General features: G+C 40.5%; 1 protein-coding gene across 17 annotated transcripts in view; it reads right to left on the bottom strand.

Annotated features, from left to right (window-relative positions):
- SCFD2 (sec1 family domain containing 2) overlaps positions 1-19,073 on the bottom strand; it is a 422,795-nt gene that overhangs the window by 247,443 nt on the left and 156,279 nt on the right. The gene's annotated exons all lie outside the window — the stretch shown is intronic.

Raw genomic sequence — 19,073 nt, 5'->3', positions numbered from 1 at the left:
ATTTGTTTGTTTCTTGTCCTGGAGAGAATACTGCAGGAAATTTGGCATTAGAGTTGTTGTTTTGAAAGATCTAGTTCATAAAATGGCTGGTCAAGTTGCATACCCTTTTCTATTATCTTACATATTGCTTAAAGAAATAAGAAATAAGAGCCATGTGTTTTAAAAATAAAAGTGTAAGTACTTCAGATGCTAGAAATTTTAAATAAAAATAATATGTTTGTAACATAATATGATTAAAAATAAAAACATGCCAGCACCTATATGCTGACATTCCTTCAGAGGAATTACTTTGGATTTTATAGCGTATTCTTTTAATATTCTTTAAGGTGGCAAATATTAGAACAGATTTTCTTTTTGTAACAATGAAAAGTCATTTTCTGCTAAGTCTGGTCAAACTGGGTAATGACACTTCAGGATATCTTTGGGTTAGTCTGAAGATAATTCACGTTTAAACTTAAAAAAAAATGTGCTTTTAGATATTCCACCAATTTCCTGACTGACATTTAGCAGAGAATTTCAAAATTCCTTTCATGTGATAACAGCATTGCATTACTGAGTTAGCTGCATAACTTCCAATGCACTATGCACATTTCTAGTACAAATTCTGAGGTTTTTGGTGAATAGATAAATCCCCATTTTAAACAATGTGATTTAATTCTACTTATAATCTAAAATAACCCTGTAAAATAAAACTCAACTATTTGTATTTATATTAAAATCAGGGGCCAAATGATCACGAGTTACAACTTTCACGTTATTCATTCAGAAACATTCACTGAGCATCTACTATGTTCCAGGTACTACTCTGGGTCTGTGGAAGACAGCAGTGAACTAAACAAATCCCCTGCTATCATAGAGCTTACATTCTAATGGGGGAAAACAATTTAAAGCTAAGGAAGTAAAATATATAGTATTTTAAATGGTGGTAAGAGCTACGGAGAAAAATAAAGCAGGAATGAAAGATGGGACTTAAGGGTGTGTTTATGTTGGTAAATATGCACTATTTTATTTTTTAATTTTTTTAGACCATAGTCTTTTATTTATTTATTTATTTATCTATTTTTGGCTGCGTTGGGTCTTCGTTGCTGCACGCGGGCTTTCTCTAGTTGTGGTGAGCGGGCGCTACTCTTCCTTGTGGTGCGCGGGCTTCTCACTGCGGTGGCGTCTCTTGTGGAGCACAGGCTCTAGGTGCATGGGCTTCAGTAGTTGTAGCACATGGGCTCAGTAGTTGCAGCACGCTGGCTCTAGGGCATGCAGGCTTCAGTAGTTGCGGCCGCAGGCTCAGTAGTTGTGGTTCGCGGGCTCTAGAACACAGGCTCAGTAGTCGTGGCACACGGGCTTTGTTGCTCTGCGGCATGTGGGACCTTCCCGGACCAGGGATCGAACCTGTGTCCCCTGCATTGGCAGGCGGATTCTTAACCATTGCATCACCAGGGAAGTCCCTACACTATTTTAAAGAGGAAAAGCCGTGTTAAGAAGGGAGTATTGGAATAAAGAAAGACCTATAGGGGGCTTCCCTGGTGGGGCAGTGGTTGGGAGTCCACCTGCCGATGCGGGGGACACGGGTTCGTGCCCCGGTCTGGGAAGATCCCACATGCAGCGAAGCGGCTGGGCCCGAGAGCCATGGCGGCTGAGCCTGCGCGTCCGGAGCCTGCACTCCGCAACAGAACAGGCCACAACAGTGAGAGGCCCGCGTACCGGGAAAAAAAAAAAAAAAGAAAGAAAGACCTATAGAAACTCTCTCTCTCTGAATGAAGTTGACGGCAAGCAGCCGAATGTGGCTCTGTATTGGGACGACTACCCAAAATGAGCTTTTCAAGTCATTTCCACACCTGGGAAAATCTGGACATATCATCTCAAGGTTAAGGTTCATAATTATATTTTTTGGTACACGAGAAACAGCTGTTACCATAGCTGTTACCATTTATTTCCACTAAAAATCTTGGATGTTCACAATGTACCAAACAAAAATAAAATGGAACGACTAAAGTACAAATGGAAAAGAACAGAATGGAGATTTTACTGTTATGTGGTGACAAGACATGGTTTATCAAGTATAAACATACCCACTTCTCAAAGGAAATGGCTGAAAGGTTTGAAGGCATCCTAGGACTGTCCTATAGCCTCAGGAGTCTCTTGAGAGGAACTTTCAAGTGTTTGTCCTTTACTTTAAAAGCTGCCGGAAAGCAATTTAAAAGGAAGGAGCTGTGTGGCTGGCCTGTTAAAAGAAGGGCCATGGGGGCTGCAGCTTTCGCTTTTTATTTTTTACCCTATCACCAACTCCTTGGATGACATTAAACAGATTCTTTCATTGCTTTATATCCCATTTCTAAAAAGCAGGTGTATACATCAAGTATCTGTCCTATAGGAACCCTGTGATTCTCTCCGCAGAGCAAAAAGATTTTTTTGTGATAGTTATAAAAAGTAAAACAGGGCAGGGTAATCATCATAGTCATTTAAGAAGATTCACTCACTAACATCTGGCCATCAGAGCATCATTTTCAAGTTGTTGATCTGTCACTGGAGAGCAAAATCCCTCCTCAGTGACACTGCAGCGGACTTCCATTGGCTAGCTTGTACCTCTGCACACCAATTTCTAAAATTACACTTTAATCTGCTTAATGCATCCGAAGAAGTTAATAACTGAGCTGAATACAAAGCCAAGAATACTGATTAGTCTTAAAGAGGCATTAGATATTGTGGAAATAGAGATTCCATTTCAAAAAGCCAGATTCCCATCTCGACTGTTCCACTAGCTAGTATTTTAACCTCTTTGGATCTCAGTGAACTTCTTAGGATGTCTTCATCTCTAAAATTACATGATGGGACTAGAGGGTGACTGAGTTCTTAAGTCATAGTTACACGAAGATCTCCATTTTTACTTTCTTCTCCCCCTACCTTAAAAAATTACCATTGGTGGTAGAAGGCAGTGAATCTCGCTGTTTGCTACACAGCAAAATATATCAATAAATACTTGAAAAAGAAAAGCCTTACTATAGAAAGAAATGTAGATGCAGAAATATTGTAGATATGTGTGTAACATGGGCTGATACACATTCACGTATTTCCTAACTCTGTCCACTGAGAAGATCTAGAAGTAGTTACATCCCAGTAGCAATGAGCACTCCAGTGGCCAGATCTTAGTTTCTAATATCATTCTCCAATAATAGGAACCAGAGATCCTTGGAGAAATGGCTGATTCTAGGGATGGGGCAGGGAAAATACAAGAAGAACCTGGAATATCTTGTAGTGCCAGAAAGTAAGGAAGTCCTTAGAAAACAAACAAATGGGGGCATGTCAAAATGACACAAGAGACAACTGGGAGATCTCCCAGTGGTCAAAGCTGGAACGATTTGTACAAGAGAATAATTAAAGTAGTAGTAGTAATGGATTACAACCCAAAGTATAAAATAAATATGCATCACTCCACACTGGTATGAATAAGTGGTTGCATTAATTAATGTAGGAGAAGAGAAATATTCCTTAACAGAAGAATTCCAAATAACTTACCTACATAAGATACTTCTCCTGGAGACAGAACTTAATCGCCCCACCTCTTAAGTGTGAGCTGAACATGGTGACTTGCTTCTAAAAAACTGTGTATGGAAAGGGGAGGGACGAGTGACTTTACCTTAGTCAGAGGATCAAGGTTAACATCACCAGTGATAAGTCACATTGATATCACGTGTCCCAAATATGATGTGATGAGAATGGCACTTTACTTTTGCAGTATTCTCCTAAACCCATAATCCCATGACAAAAACATCAGATAAATCTTAACTGAGGGACATTCTACAAAATGCCTGACCAGTACTCCCTCAAAACTGTCAAGGTCATGAAAAATAAGGAAAAAATGAAAAACTATCACACACCAGATGAGACTAAGGAAACATAATGACTAAATGTAATGTGATATCCTGGATGGGATCCTGGAACAGACAAAGGACATTAGAGAAAAACTAGTGAAATCAGACTGAAGTCTGGCGTTTATAATTAATAGTAATGTACCATGTTGGTTTCTTAGTTTTGGCAAATGATTGGGGATACACAGTAGTGTAAGATTTTAACAGTAGGGTGAGGGGTATACAGAAATTCTCTGTATTATCTTGGCAAGTTTTCTATAAATCTAAAGCTATTCTAAAATAAAACACTTATTGGAAAGGGAAGAAGAAGGGGAGGGGAGGAAGGGAAGACAGTAAGAGACAAAGCCACGTACACTTTGATCTCCTTTCTGTCAGACTGAAAATTCCAAGACAAATGATTTCAGCTCAGTATGAGAAAGAACTCCTACAACCAGAGCCAAGGTAAGAGACTGACTCAGGAAGCAATGAACTTCCCATCAAAGCAAAGGGAAGCAGGGTGATCTGGCAAGGATGAAGCAGAGAGAATCCCATGCCACCTTGGCTTATCAAATTTGCTGAATTTTTGTGTAGCCATTTTGATATTGAAGATGGAAGAAAAAAGCAACATTTTCGGCACATTATGCTTTATTATTACAGGAAAGGTAAAAACGTAACTGAAACACAAAAAAGATTTGTGCAGCACATGGAGAAAGTGCTGTGACTGATCGAATGTGTCAAAAGTGGTTTGCGAAGTTTTGTGCTGGAGATTTCTCGGTGGACAATGCTCCACAGTCGGGTAGACCAGTTGAAGTTGATAGCGATCAAATCAAGACATTCATTGAGAACAATCAACATTATACCACATGGGAGATCGCCGACATACTCTAAATATCCAAATCAAGCGTTGAAAATCATTTGCACCAGCTTGGTTATGTTAATCGCCTTGTTCCAAGTAAGCTCAGTGCAGGAAACCTTCTTGACCCTATTTCTGCATGAGATTCTCTACTTAAACATAACAAAAACGTTCCATTTTTAAAACAAATTGTGACAGGCGATGAAAAGTGGATACCGTACAATAATGTGGAATGGAAGAGATCGTGGGGCAAGCGAAATGAACCACCACCAACCACACCAAAGGCCGGTCTTCATCCAAAGAAGGTGATGTTGATATACGGTGGGATTGGAAGGGAGTCCTCTATTATGAGCTCCTTCCGGAAAACCAAACGAATAATTCCAACAAGTACTGCTCCCAATTAGACCAACTGAAAGCAGCACTCGGTGAAAAGCGTCCAGAATTAGTCAAGAGAAAACTCATAATCTTCCGTCAGGATAACGCAAGACCTCATGTTTCTTTGATGACCAGGCAAAAAATGTTACAGCTAGTCTGATTCTTCCGCCGTATTCGCCAGACATTGAACCTTTGGATTTCCATTTATTTAGGTCTTTACAAAATTCTCTTAATGGAAAAAATTTCATTTACCTGGGAGACAGTTCTTTGCTCAAAAATATAAAAAGTTTTGGGAAGATGGAATTATGAAGTTGCCTGAAAAATAGCAGAAGGTCGTGGAACAAAAGGGTGAATACGTTGTTCAATAAAGTTCCTGGTGAAGAAAAATGTGTCTTTTATTTTTACTTAAAAACTGAAGGCACTTTTTGACCAACCCAATACTACACAACTACTACTACTACTATTGCCTACTACCCCACTGACTCCCTTCATACCCAGCAGAAGTGATTAAGATGCTTGGTAAGAGAATGAAATACCTTCCAGGAATAAGAAGTTAGCAGTCTCAAAGGAGGCAGGAGCAGCCTACAAATACTGGATGTGTAACCACATCTTGGAACTTAACTGCAAAGTTAGTCAAAGGTTAAAGGCAATATAAACATTATTAAACACTGCCATTAAAAAAGCACACACAGAGTAAACCACAACCAAAGGGAAAAAAATGGCCTCTTTATAAAGTACCAGGGATTAAATTTCTCATTCATTTTGATATAAATGGGCTTACTAGTAGGAGGTGGAAGACTGGAGCTGTGTCTGGAATGACAAAAACTTTTTTTTTTTTTTTAAATTCTGCAGACTGGGGCTTCTGTTATTTTTGAATGAATCCCCAGTAACTGCATACAAAAGGCCCTCTGTAAAATGCATGCTGTCTTTAGAAAAGCCAACTTTGGGGCTGAATTAAGACACCTCTGCAAAGTCAGAGTCAGTCTCTGTGCTGGCGACCTCTGCAGGCATGAGGTGCAAAGGGGCCATATGCAGTGTGGCTGCAGAGCAGGCCGGTGGCTCCACACCTGTTCCTCTGGAATGCAGAGCCTGCAGACACTTAGGGGAACTCTAAGCCACTCAAAAGTGCTGCTCTGCAGAGAACCCATCTCTACGATTCCTCCAAGCTTCCGCTCAGTTAGCGGGTGCGGGCTCAAGGGATGCTGCCAGGGAGTGCCTAAGGCCCTTCTGCCTCAAATATCACTTGTGTTAACGGCCTTTGCCATGCTTGCATTAATACTTGCCACAAGGCCTTAAATTCCCATAACTAAAGCCACCCTGCTTCTTTGGGGATTGGGCTTTACATGTCCCAGGGAAAATGCAAAAATGTAACTTGGTGTGTATAAGGATAATTAATTGCTGCTCTCATGCATTCATCAACAAATATTTATTGTGCACATACTATGTGCCAGACACAAGATTCAAGGAACTTACAGGAGAGTGGGGATAGGAGCAAACAGTCATGATAATGCAGTAAATAAGTGCTTTAGTAGAGGTATTCATTTACTTTGGAAATAGAGCAGAGCAACACCTAAATCCTCGAAGAGGTGGTACCTCAATTGAGTCTTCAACAATCAACATCTAATATCAGGGAGGAGCAGAGCTCTGAGAAATGAGTGATGGGATAGGATCCTTCATTCCTTCCTTCAACAACTATTTAATGCACACTTACTAAATGTGTGGTAGGCAGAATAACACCCCCTCAAAGAGACCTACACTTTTGTCCCCAGAACCATAAACATGTTATACTATATGACCAAAGGGACTTTGCAGATGTGATTAAAGTTATAGAACTTGAGATGGGGAGATTATCCTGCATTATCTGGGTGGGCCCAATCTAGTCACATGGGTCCTTAAAGTAGAGAACCTTTCCTGGCTGTGGTCAGAGAGAGACACAATGATGAAAGGTCAGAGAGCAGCACAGTGCATGTTTTAAAGATGGAAGAAGGGAGTCATGACCCAAGGAATGCAGGGGGCCTCTAGAAGCTGGAAAAGGCAAGGAAACAGATGTCCCCCTAGAGCCTCCAGAAAGGAATGCAGTGCTGCCGTCACCTTGATTTTAGTCCAGTGAGACCAGTGTTGGACTTCTGAGCTACACAATTATAATGTAGTAAATTTCTGTTGTTCTAAGCCACCAAGTTTGTGGTGATTTGTTACAGCAGCAATAGAAAATTGATGCAAGTGGTTTATGTGAGATAGGGCATGTGAAGCTCTGCATCAGGCCCACAGCCCAGTCAGAGAACCTCGTAAAAAGTTGGGATCCATAAATACCTGCCCAATGACTAAACAAACAAGTGAGAGCAAGCATGAATTGGTTCCTGGGTGGTACGTATTCCATCCGTGCCACTAGGGAACCAGTGAGTGCCTTCAGGGTTGTCATAGAAAAGGAAGGCACAGAGACACACCAAATTTAAAATTTGCTACTTAATAATTTGCTCCCTAATTGGCTACTTAAATTTGCCTAGAATTAGTCCAAAATCATGCAATTGCATAAGCCAATATTTATCAGGCCCAGGGTAATCATATAGGACAGTGAGGTTCAAAGTGCGAGCCACAGACCTGAGATCGCAGAGACCTTTTCAAGAGGTCCACAAGGTCAAAACTATTTTTATAAAAATATTAAGGCTTCCAACACCTGTTCTCCTCAAGATTGAGGACTATCAAAGAAAAGGGGGGATCGCAACTGAGCAGGAGGTCCCTCGGGTACAAATTCTTTCCACGTCCCCCGTTTCTTGTTTGTAGGAAATAGGCTTCATTCAGCCTCCTTGACCTTCCCTGAGTTCCAAAGGGCAGGTTCAAAGAATTACTAATCAGGGAAGGGAGGGAATACAGAAACAAGGGAGAAGCAGTCAAGAAACAATAGTGCAGCCTTGGGCAAGGGTCCTGGTTCCTCCTCAAGGAATATACATAACAACATCTTTGAACTCTTCTGCAGAACTAAGGCCTCCGCCCAGGTGGAGGATGGTAACTTCAGGCTGAGCACAAGATTCCTGGAGCACCACCCTGCTATCTCCCCACCAACCAATCAGAAGAAAGTCACACACCCTGCAGCCCTCATCCCCAACTTTGCCTATAAAACCTTTTCCCCCAAAACCATCAGGGAGTTCAGGGTTTTTGAGCACAAGCCACCTGTTCTCCTTGCTTGGCCCTGCAATAAACCTTTCTCTGCTCAAAAAAAAAAAAGAAAGAAAGAAAAGAAAAAGAACAGAAAATACTAAGGTATTCTTTGCCTTGTTGACATTTGCACTAATAGTGCAAAAATAATGGTGGGTGAAAGTGCTGGTACCTTAACACAGATCAAGGAGAGAGGCTCCAAACTGTGATAACATTGTATTCTTGAGCACTGTGCTATGTACTCACAGTTGGAGTTTTTTTAAAAAGCCAGTTTCACTTAAGAGTGCTCTCGATGAAGCAGTGAAAATTATTAATCTTACAAAATCTCAAAGCTTAAATAAATGTCTCTTTAATATTCTGTGTAACAAAATAGGAACTATGCATAAAGTGCTTCTGCTATATACTAAAGTACAATGGTTATTTTGAGGAAAAGACCTCGTGCAAGTATTTGAGTCATAAACTGAATTGTTCCTCTCATGCAATATCGTTACTTGAAAAAAATTTCAGATAGAGAAATTATAATTAAAACTTGGGTATTTGGCAAACATTTTCTCAAAAATGAACAAAGTGAGCCTGTTTCTTCCAGGAAAACAACTGACATATTTATTGCCAATGATAAAATTCTGGCTTTTAAATTAAAATTCAGTTTTTGGAAAACTTGTATCTGCCACTGCCAGATTCTCTATACTTAAAGACATTTCTGACGACATCTACGGTGACATTAAATATGTGATTTTTTTCTTTGGATTGCACAATGAAATGTGTCAACGTTTGGAAGATCTGTATACCTCAGTGAGCCAATGTTGTCCAAATGACCCATGCATGATGTAAGGAAATCAGGCATAGGCAAAAGATCCATGCAAAATGCAGGATAGACAAGTGGATTTTAATGTAAAAGAGTACAGAAAGCTCACTGATATGCTTTCCAATTCCACAATACAAATTACTCTTAAGAAATTACTACTTGTAGAGTCAAGGTATGGTATCAAAACACAGTATCTGCAAACATGAAAAGGCGATCAAAATATTCCTCCTTTTCCAACTATGTATCTGCATGAGGCTGGATTTTCTTCAAATATTACTTCAACCAAAACAACATATGGCAGCATACTGAATGAGCAGGCAAACACAAGAACCCAGCTGTTTTCTCTTCAGGGAGACATTAAAGAGATTTGCAAAAATATAAAAACCAATGCCATTCTCACTTGTCTGTTGGTTTGTTTTGGAAATACAGCTCTTCTTCATAAAATATATTATTTATGTTAGCTTGTAACAGGCTTGTTATTATTTTTAAAGGAATTGATAAATAAATATTTTAAACTATTCTCAGTTTTAATTTCTACTATAGTAAATACTAATATTTACTGATTTAAGGATGTCACATCCTAAAAAGAAAGCTCATTATTTTCTACAGGCTTTTCCCCTTCTCATGCAACATAGGTCCTTTAAATCAGAGCTTCTCAAAATGTAATGTGCATGTGGATTACCTGGGGCTCTTGTTAAATGCAGATGCTGACTAGGTTTGGGGATAGGGCTTGAATATTCTGTATGCCTAATAAGTTGTCAGGTGATACCAATGCTGCTGGCCAGTGGACCACATTCTGAGTGGCATCTGGACTGGAGCACTCAACAATTTCTAGACTGCAGTGTGTATGGGAAATAAACCATCCTGTTTGAGTCACTGTACTTGTGGATTCTCACCTTAATCTGCATACTAACTAATATAACTCATAAATCTACATCTCCAGTCAAATTTCTCTCCTTTGCTTGCTGCCCATACAGTCAACTGCCTATTGGACATCTCCACTTGTATTGAATATATCTCATCTGCAAATATAACTCAACATGTTTAAAACTGATATGAAGATTTTTACCCCACTCCCACTATCTGTTCTGCAGTCTGTATACCATACTGTTGTGTGATACTATCATTCCTCCAACTGAACAAGACAGAAACTTGGAGTCTATCACAGCTTTCCCTCGTCCCTGCCACATCAAATCAGCCACCAAGTCCTGACGATTTTATATATGCCTTCCTCTACCGCCTAGGTTGCAACTACTATTATCTCCAGTCATGATTTATCTCATTCTGAACCAAAAATTTGATCTCCTTGAAGTTATTTCATGGTTTCCACTGTCTTCAAGATAAAGCTTTTATAGGACACATGCATTTCTTTTAGCTTTGTGGCCCTAATTAACCGTTCAGCCTCATCCATCATGAATCCTTTCCTTACAGGCTACATTTCAGTTTTGCTGAACTACCTGCATTTGCCTCTGTGCTTTTGTACATGCTTATATCCCTGCCTAGAATGTTTTTCCCTTCTTTCCACCTGGTCTCACAACTCAACTAAAACATTATCTCCCCCAACTTTCCCTGTGTGTTAAGTGTGCCTACTTTGTGATCCCTGAAAAGATTCTACTTCCCTCTACCATGGCTCTTATCACCCTGAATTTAATTGTTTATTCATTAAATTGTGTATTCATTAAATGTCTAGCCCCCTTCTAAGACTGAAAAATTCTTGATGGCAAGAACCACATCCTACTCCTAATGGTATCTCCAGCTCAGTCCTTTGAACATAGCTCAAAAGTATACTCATCTCTACAATGAAGGAGTTGACATCAAAAAAAGATAAATGAACATTTACAAGGATATAATTATAATTATTTCATTTAATCCTCCTGATTACCCTGTAACATTGGGCATTATTATTTCAGAGGAAGAAACTGAGGTTGAGAAAGGTGACTTGTCAAGGGCGTCAGCTGGTGACTGTCTTTCTCCAAAACCTACATCTGATCCGCTACACATTTCCTCTCCAGTGCTTCCCAGTCAGAGGGAAATCAGGGTTTGTGGGGAAGGGGAATCCAGAGCCTTGAGGCAGGCTATGAGGCTAGGGTTCTGACTGAGACAAATCACCAAGGGAACTCAGCAAATAAGATAAATCAGACAGAGCAAAAGCAGCAGTAGACCAACTTAGCATGTCAGAGGCGATCTACTGACTTGCAGCCCTTTAGAGTCCCCAAGTAAGTGGATGACTGGCCCCAGAACCTCATTCAAGGTTAAAAATCTCTGGTGGAGGATTATGCACTTCCAGTCACAAACGTTAAGGCAGAATTTCTCATTCAGGGTGTTTCCCTGCCATGTTTACCCCACACCCCTAAGCCTAAGGGACAGCTGGCTGGGGCTCAGGGCAGCCAGTGCCACTGGACCAGTGGCCTCCAGTCCCGTGTAGCTGTCAACCCAGTGTGTCCTTTACAAACAGCATACGTTTCTATGTATACCTACAACTATGTAAAAAAAAAAAAGGATGGGACATGCTGAAGAGATATGAACAAAAAGGAATCAAATCCTGAAGTCATCAAAGAGGGTGGAAATGGTCTCCAGGAGCAGCTAAGTTAAAGATGGTAGGGCTTCCCTGGTGGTGCAGTGGTTGGGAGTCTGCCTGCTGATGCAGGGGACACAGGTTCGTGCCCCGGTCCGGGAGGATCCCACATGCCGCAGAGCGGCTGGGCCCATGAGCCATGGCCGCTGAGCCTGTGCGTCCGGAGCCTGTGCTCCGCAATGGGAGAGGCCACAACAGTGAGTGGCCTGCGTACCGCAAAAAAAACAAAAAAAAACAAAAAAAACAAAAAACATGGTAGATTGGGACCATGGCATGGGCTTCAGATGAGAAGCAGCAGGAATAGGGTCGTAGATCAACGGTGTGGAAGGTGAACAGGCTCAGCAAGAGAAGTGGGAAGAGGGTAAGACAAGACAGAGAAGGGCAAAGATCATTCAGGGCCACATAGCTCATTGTTAGAACCTTCGCTTTTCTTCTGAGATGAAAGGGGTTTTGAACAGAGCAATGGTATGATCTATGTTTTAAAAGGCTATCACTCAGGTTGTGGCGAAGAGAACAACAGACTTTAGAGAGGCAAGGGAAGCAGAGAGACAGGTGAAAACAATCTCAATAATCCAAGCAAGAAAAAATGGGGCTTGGACTGAGATAGGCACATTGGAGGTGGTGTGAACTGGTTGAATGTGGGAATATTTTGAAGCTAAAGCCTGCACAGTTTACTGATGGATTGAATATGAAGTATGAGAGAAACAGAAGAGTCTAGAATTATTTCAAGGTTTTTGAAGTGGTTCTGAGTAGGAAGAGGTGTTTCAAAGGAGATAACAGAGAAGGCATAATTGGAGTGAAATGTATGAATAGGACAGATACAAATATTCCAGAAAGGGGGATGGGTGTCTGAGCTCAGGACAGGCAGAAAGGGACCAAAATGAATGGCAGGATTCTGGAGAGAGCAAAATAATGTCATAGACAAGAAAGTTGGAAGAATGTATCAGAAGACAATAGAATAAGCAGACGTAAGGTAGCACAATGAGGCTGATCTCAAAGTATGAAAGTGTTTCCTAAAATTTATCCCTCTAAGGGGCACTTGGAACTTGCTGGCATTCTGTGTCTGTGGAGCAAACGATTCCCTGGCACTGGGAAATGGTGAAATCCTCAGCAGAAGTAAAGACAGATTCTACAAACTTTCTCTCCCACTGAAAATGCCCATGAGAGAAAACCTGTAGTAGAATCACACAATGAAATAGTACACAGCAATGAGAATGACCTCCAATTTCATAAAACAACAATATGGATGAATCTCACAAATAAAATGTTGAATGAAAGAATCCATAACAAAGAACATATTATACAATTCCATTTATGTAAAATACAAAAGCCAGGGAAAACTATCTATGTTTTTAGAAGTTCCTACCCCTTGAAAGGAGGGAGTAACAGGGAGGAAGAAAAAGCAGGGCTTCCAGAGTTGCTGGTCACACTGTATTTCTTGACCTGGGTGCTGATGACACAGATGTTTTCACTTGGGAAAAATTCATTGAGTTGTACTTTTCTACAGTGTTATATTTTACTTCAATAAAAACTTTTTAAAATGCCATTATACCGGGCCATATTTCCTGCATCCTGGGAAGAACAGAGCTATCTACTTAGAGTTCTTATTACAAATTAGCATTTACCCAAAGCAAGAGCAGGAAAATATAAGAAGCTTACAGGAGTTATCAAATTATCTAATTTGACTGCACTTACCTTCAGCTATGGGTAAAGGCTAGGGCCTTGATTTCAGAGAAAGATGGAAAGAACAACTTTTAAAGGTTGTTCATTTTAAAACACACATATGTTTTATGGGGGATAGAAACTATTTTTGTAATGTTTTTTTCCCCATCTCTTGGGAAATGATGTTACGCTGTGCTTCAAACAGAACTGCCAAGTTTAAGAGGCCCTTTTCTGTACACAGGCCAGCTGGGCCGTAAGTTGCATGAAACGAGGGACAAGCTACTTCAGAGAGCAGAACAGAATACCACAGGGAGTTGGGGACCGTGCATCCAAGAAAATCTCCAGCCATTTGTCTTTATCTGGCCACCTTTAATGACTTAAGAGCCCTCTCTGCCATGTTATCATCAATCAATTACAATGATTGAGAAGTATCTAAAAAAAACCAGAGTTTTTAAAATGCAACTATCCGTGACCTAAATTTCCTGCTGGTTCTGTTGGCCCCAGGTTAGGCCAGTTTGTCTATCATCAAGGGAGCCAATAAAAATAATAAAAACAGGTCAATGCTGGGCTTTCTGAAGCCTGTATAATATTCACACTCCTCCAATCAGCGCCAAGTCAATGTGTCCACTCTTTGCTTGAGGTCTTGATAAATTCTGTTCTTACTAACAAAATATCCCATAGAATGTATACATTATCTAAAAATCCATTTTTTTTCTTCCTTGCTTGCTTGCTTTTTAATCTGGCTAAGCAACAATTTAACAGCTCTTAACAGGCAACTGAAAATGATGTCATTTTGTTGACTCCAGGAAAGGAGTTACATTTTGGCAAATTAGGGGATACATGAGAAGATGAAAATATAAATTTTAGCTATCTTAATGGAGAATGTGATACTGCACTTCAAAGCCTGTGAGAGAATTTGAATTCCAGGATCCATAGAGCAAAGCAAAGACTACTGAATGGGGAGGAGACAGAAAAATGTGGGGCAGGGTGGGAGGGAGACGCAAGAGGGAGGGGATATATGTATACGTATAGCTGATTCACTTTGTTATAAAGCAGAAACTAACACACCATTGTAGAGCAATTATACTCCAATAAAGATGTTAAAAAAAAAAAAAGTGCAGTGCAGGCACCGGTAAAAGAGGCCAGCTTAGAAGTTGCCTGTGAAAACCACAACAATTATCTTAAGTATTATTTCAAAACATTTTGTAACACTTGACAGGAAGTAAGAAGGAAAGGGCGCTGCACTGTCCAAGGCCTCAAGCCCGCTTAGGAAAGTGACAAGCAACACAAAAATTCTACTCAGTAACAAAGCACCATTCCTCACATCCACGACCTGCCTGCAGAAGCCCGTGAGCTGGGTGGCAACCCCCACCATAATCTCAGCAGGCTGGGCCATCTTATTCAGAAGCAAGTCTGGAACACTCTCTGCTCCAGAAGGGAAGTTTGGACAAACTCCAGAAGACGTTTAAATGCCAGATTGGAGACGCAGAGGCACAATCGTGAAGGCAGCCAACTTGACTTGAGTGGTCTCTCCTTTCCTTTCTCTAACTTTGCCCCTCCCTTTCTCCACCAAGTACTCAGAACTCACTGGCTTCTTCCTAGCACCAGTGAATGAGCCATTCCTCCTCTAAGAAATGAATGACTGGATGGCCAAACTCTTCCAGGAGGATTCTGCATTTTAAAAGAGGAGAAGAAAGATAGAATCTAAGAGGAAGTGAGATGACGCTTCAATGATTAAATTTCTGGTTCAGTGGTAGCTGGGCAGCAACCACCTGTCATAGAAAGTCTTTTTAGAGACCCTCAAATCACATTTTACAGAAATTAACTAAATGCCCTAGTACAGGGCATTTAGAAGTAAGAATCTCATTTCCTTAAAGAGACAGTATGAAAGGGTGTGATGTAAGTCCCACTCTACCACTTAAAAGGCATTTAACATCTCTAGGCTTCAAGGTCTCGGTAAAAAGGAGGATAATACCACATCCCTCACCAGACTGTTAGCTCAGACTCAGACTTTCATGGAATATCAATGAGATGAGCACTTTATAATCTATAAAGCAGTTTGTACTTGCTTTACTACTACATTTATTACTACTTTACCACGTTCTTCACCAAAGCCATATTTCTATTCAGACAGAGGCCCGGGGTCCCAGATGTACTTAGGCACCTCCAAAGATTCAGCTGCGCACTGCCCTCCACCATCTGGACTTGGCCACTTGTTGAGCAGTGTGCTTACGCCACTGCTACACTGCCCCATCTCCACACTGTCAACGCTCTCAGGCTCCCTGGGCACAACTTGATGGCTCCCTCATCCCTACCTAGTGGAGGCCACACCAGCAACATGCCCACATCCAACCCAACTAGTCCTGTGGAGGCTCTGGCCTCCCTCTTGGTCACCCTGAGAACACCAACTGAAAGAAAGGGCAGTTAACCCTCCTTATAATAAACTTTAAGACCAATGAAAGGCAGGGGGACTGGACAGAAGTGGCATAAAGTCTTAACCTAGCTCCTCCCCTGCAAATAATTACAAGCAGCAAGAGTGCTACATACAGCTACAACCAGCTGTGTTTCTTGGGAGGCAACGGCCAGCTCAGTAATGCACACTCTTGTATCTGCTTTACTTCCTTCCTTGACTCATTTTCCTTTTCTCCTCAGTATTGCTGCTCTGCAATTCCATGTTCTTCCCCTTTTAAAGCATTTTCATACAACTTTTGCTCAGACTCTGTTTCCTAGGAAAAGAAGACAAAGATAATTAGAGAGGCTGCAAAGATGAATTAGGCAATAGAGGGTCCTGATATTGCTCAAGTGTTAGGGAGAGAGAGGGAGAGAGAGGGAGAGAGAGATGTGGCCACAAGTGTATATTTATAAAATTTTTGGAGGAGAAAGTCCTTGAGGAAAGGGGAATCTCTGCCTGTGCTTCTGTAATCAATGAAAAATAAACATTAACCAGTGTGATGAAAAAAAGGATCTAATTGTTACTTTAAGACTGATGGCATTTTAGTCCATGGGAGCTTTGGAGTGCAAAGAAGTCTACACTCCTTGCACTGACGTGTAAGGCTCTCCAGAATCAGGCTTGCCTTCCTCCCCACCTTTACCTAGTACCACTCATCTCCCCCCACCCTTCCTTCAGTCTGTTCTGGCCACGCTGGTCACCACCATTCAGTTCTTTTCAAGAGTCAGATCTGTGAACAATCTGAATAGAAAACTCAATGTTAGACAAGTGCTATGAAGTACATGTTACCCAAGGAAATAACAGTGATTATTTTGGACCTGCACTATCCAATACGGTAGCTGTTAACCACATGTAGCTGGTGAATGTTTAAAATGTGGCTAGTCCAAATTGACCTGAATTGTAAATGTAAAATATATACCATATTTTGAAGACTTATACAAAAAGTAACATATCTCATTAATAATTTATTTTATCTTATTGAGATGATAATATTTTGGATATATTTGGTTAAATATATTGTTAACATCATTTCACCTATTTCCTTTTATCTTTTAATGTAGCTATTACAAATTTGAAATTACGTATGTGGCTGACATCATAGCTCACATTATATTTCTATTGGACAGTGCTGCTCTAGAGTCCACTACTTTCACCAAACCTCGAAGTTCAAAACTAGCACCAGGTATTCAACATTTATTGAGTTAGATATAATATATATCTTCACATTTAATTTTAGTCCCTAAAAGTGAGACCTTATTATCTTTATTTTACTGGCAAGGAAGCTAAGGTTTAGAGATGGAGTAAACTGCCCAGAGTAGAAAATCAAGCACATAAGACTATCAGACCACAGAATGATGGACTCCCAAAGATGCCCAGGTCCTGATTGCCAGAACCTATGACTATGTTACCTTACTTGGCAAAAGGATCTTGAGATGGGGAGATTATCCTGGATTATTCATATAGGCCCAATGTAATCACAAGGGTTCTTATAAGAAGGCGGCAAAAGGGTCAAAGCTAGCGAAGACAATATGTGACAACAGAAGCATAGATAGGAGCAATGTACTTTGAAGATGAAGAAAGGGGCTATAAGCCAAGGAACGCAGGCAGCCTCTAGAAACTAGAAAAGGCAGGGAAATATCTTCTTTCCTCGCATCTTCAGAAAGAACGCAGTTCTGTCAACACCTTGATTTTAGCTCTGCAATACCCATTTCAACTTCTGACCTCCAGAACTGTAAGATAATAAATTTGTGCTGTTTTAACCCACTAACTGTGTGCTAATTTGCTATAGCAGCAATAGGAAAACTAATGCAGAAGACCATTACTAATGCAGAGTTAGGGATTTGGAACCTGGTGAGCATTCTGGATTACAGTCATGGTACAGGGCTAGTAGCCAGGAAATAGTAGCAATAGTGACAATTATGATTTTAGGATATAAATTCATCCTCAAATGAAATGAGCCTATTTTAACAATAAAATGTAAAGCATGTTCACCTGATTTTTTTAAAAAGACTTAATTTTTTTAGAGCTGTTTTAGGTTTACAACAAAATTGAGAGGGAGGTACAGAGATTTCCCATATACCCCAGCCCTGACACATGTATAGCCTCCGTCATTTTCAACACCACTTACCAAAGTGGTACTTTTTTTTAAAACCAAGAATGAACCTACACTGACACATCATAACAGCCCAAAGTTCATAGTTTACCTTAGGGTTCGCTCTAGGTGTTGTACATTCTGTGGGTTTGGATAAACATGTAATGTCATATACCCATCACTGTAGAATCATCCAGAGTATTTTCACTGCCCTAAAAATCCTCTGTGCTCTGCCTATTCATCTCTCCCTCTGCTCCTAACCCCCAGCAACCACTGATCTTTTTATTATCTCCATAGTTTTGCCTTTCCCGCAATGACGTATAATTGGAATCATACGGTATGCAACCTTTTTGGACTGGATCCTTTCACACAGTGATAGGCACTTAAATTTCTCCATGTCTTTTCATTATTTTTAGCATGGAATAATACTCCATTGTCTGGATGTACCACAGCTTATTTACCCATTCACCTACTGAAGGACATCTTAGTTGCTTCCAAATTTTGGTAGCTTTTAATAAACATCCATGGGCAGGTTTTTCTATGGACATAAGTTTTCAACTCCTTTGGGTAAAATTACCTAGGAGTGTGATTGCTGGATGGTATGCTAAGAGTAGGTTTAGTTTTATAAGAAGCTGCTAAACAGTCTTTCAAAGTAGCTGTACTATTTTGCATTCCCAGCAGCAATTAATGAGAATTCTTGTTGCTCCACGTGCTTGTCAGCATTTGGTGTTGTCAGTGTCCCAGATTCTGGCCATTCTAATAGGTGTGTACTGCTATCTCACTGTTGTCCCTGATAACATAGGATGTAGAATATCTTTTCATATGCTTATTAACCATCTGTATATCTTCTTTCGTGAGGTGTCTGTTAAGGTCTTTGGCCCATTTTTTAATTGTGTTGTTTGTTTTTGTATTGTTGAATTTTAAGAGTTCTTTGTGTATTTTGGATAAGTCTTTTTGTTTTTTTAACACCTTTATTGGAGTATAATTGCTTTACAATGGTGTGTTAGTTTCTGCTTTACAACAAAGTGAATCAGTTATACATATACATATATCCCCATATCCCCTCCTTCTTGCGTCTCCCTCCCTCCCACCCCTCTAGGTGGTCACAAAGCACCGAGCTTATCTCCCTGTACTATGCGGCTGCTTCCCACTAGCTATCCACTCTACGTTTGGTAGTGTATATATGTCCATGCCACTCTCTCACTTTGTCCCAGCTTACCCTTCCCCCTCCCCATATCCTCAAGTCCATTCTCTAGTAGGTCTGTGT

Source organism: Physeter macrocephalus, chromosome 7, assembly GCF_002837175.3.
Source record: "Physeter macrocephalus isolate SW-GA chromosome 7, ASM283717v5, whole genome shotgun sequence".
NCBI classification, from domain to species: Eukaryota; Metazoa; Chordata; class Mammalia; order Artiodactyla; family Physeteridae; genus Physeter; species Physeter macrocephalus.
This window is presented reverse-complemented; position numbering and strand designations above follow the sequence as displayed.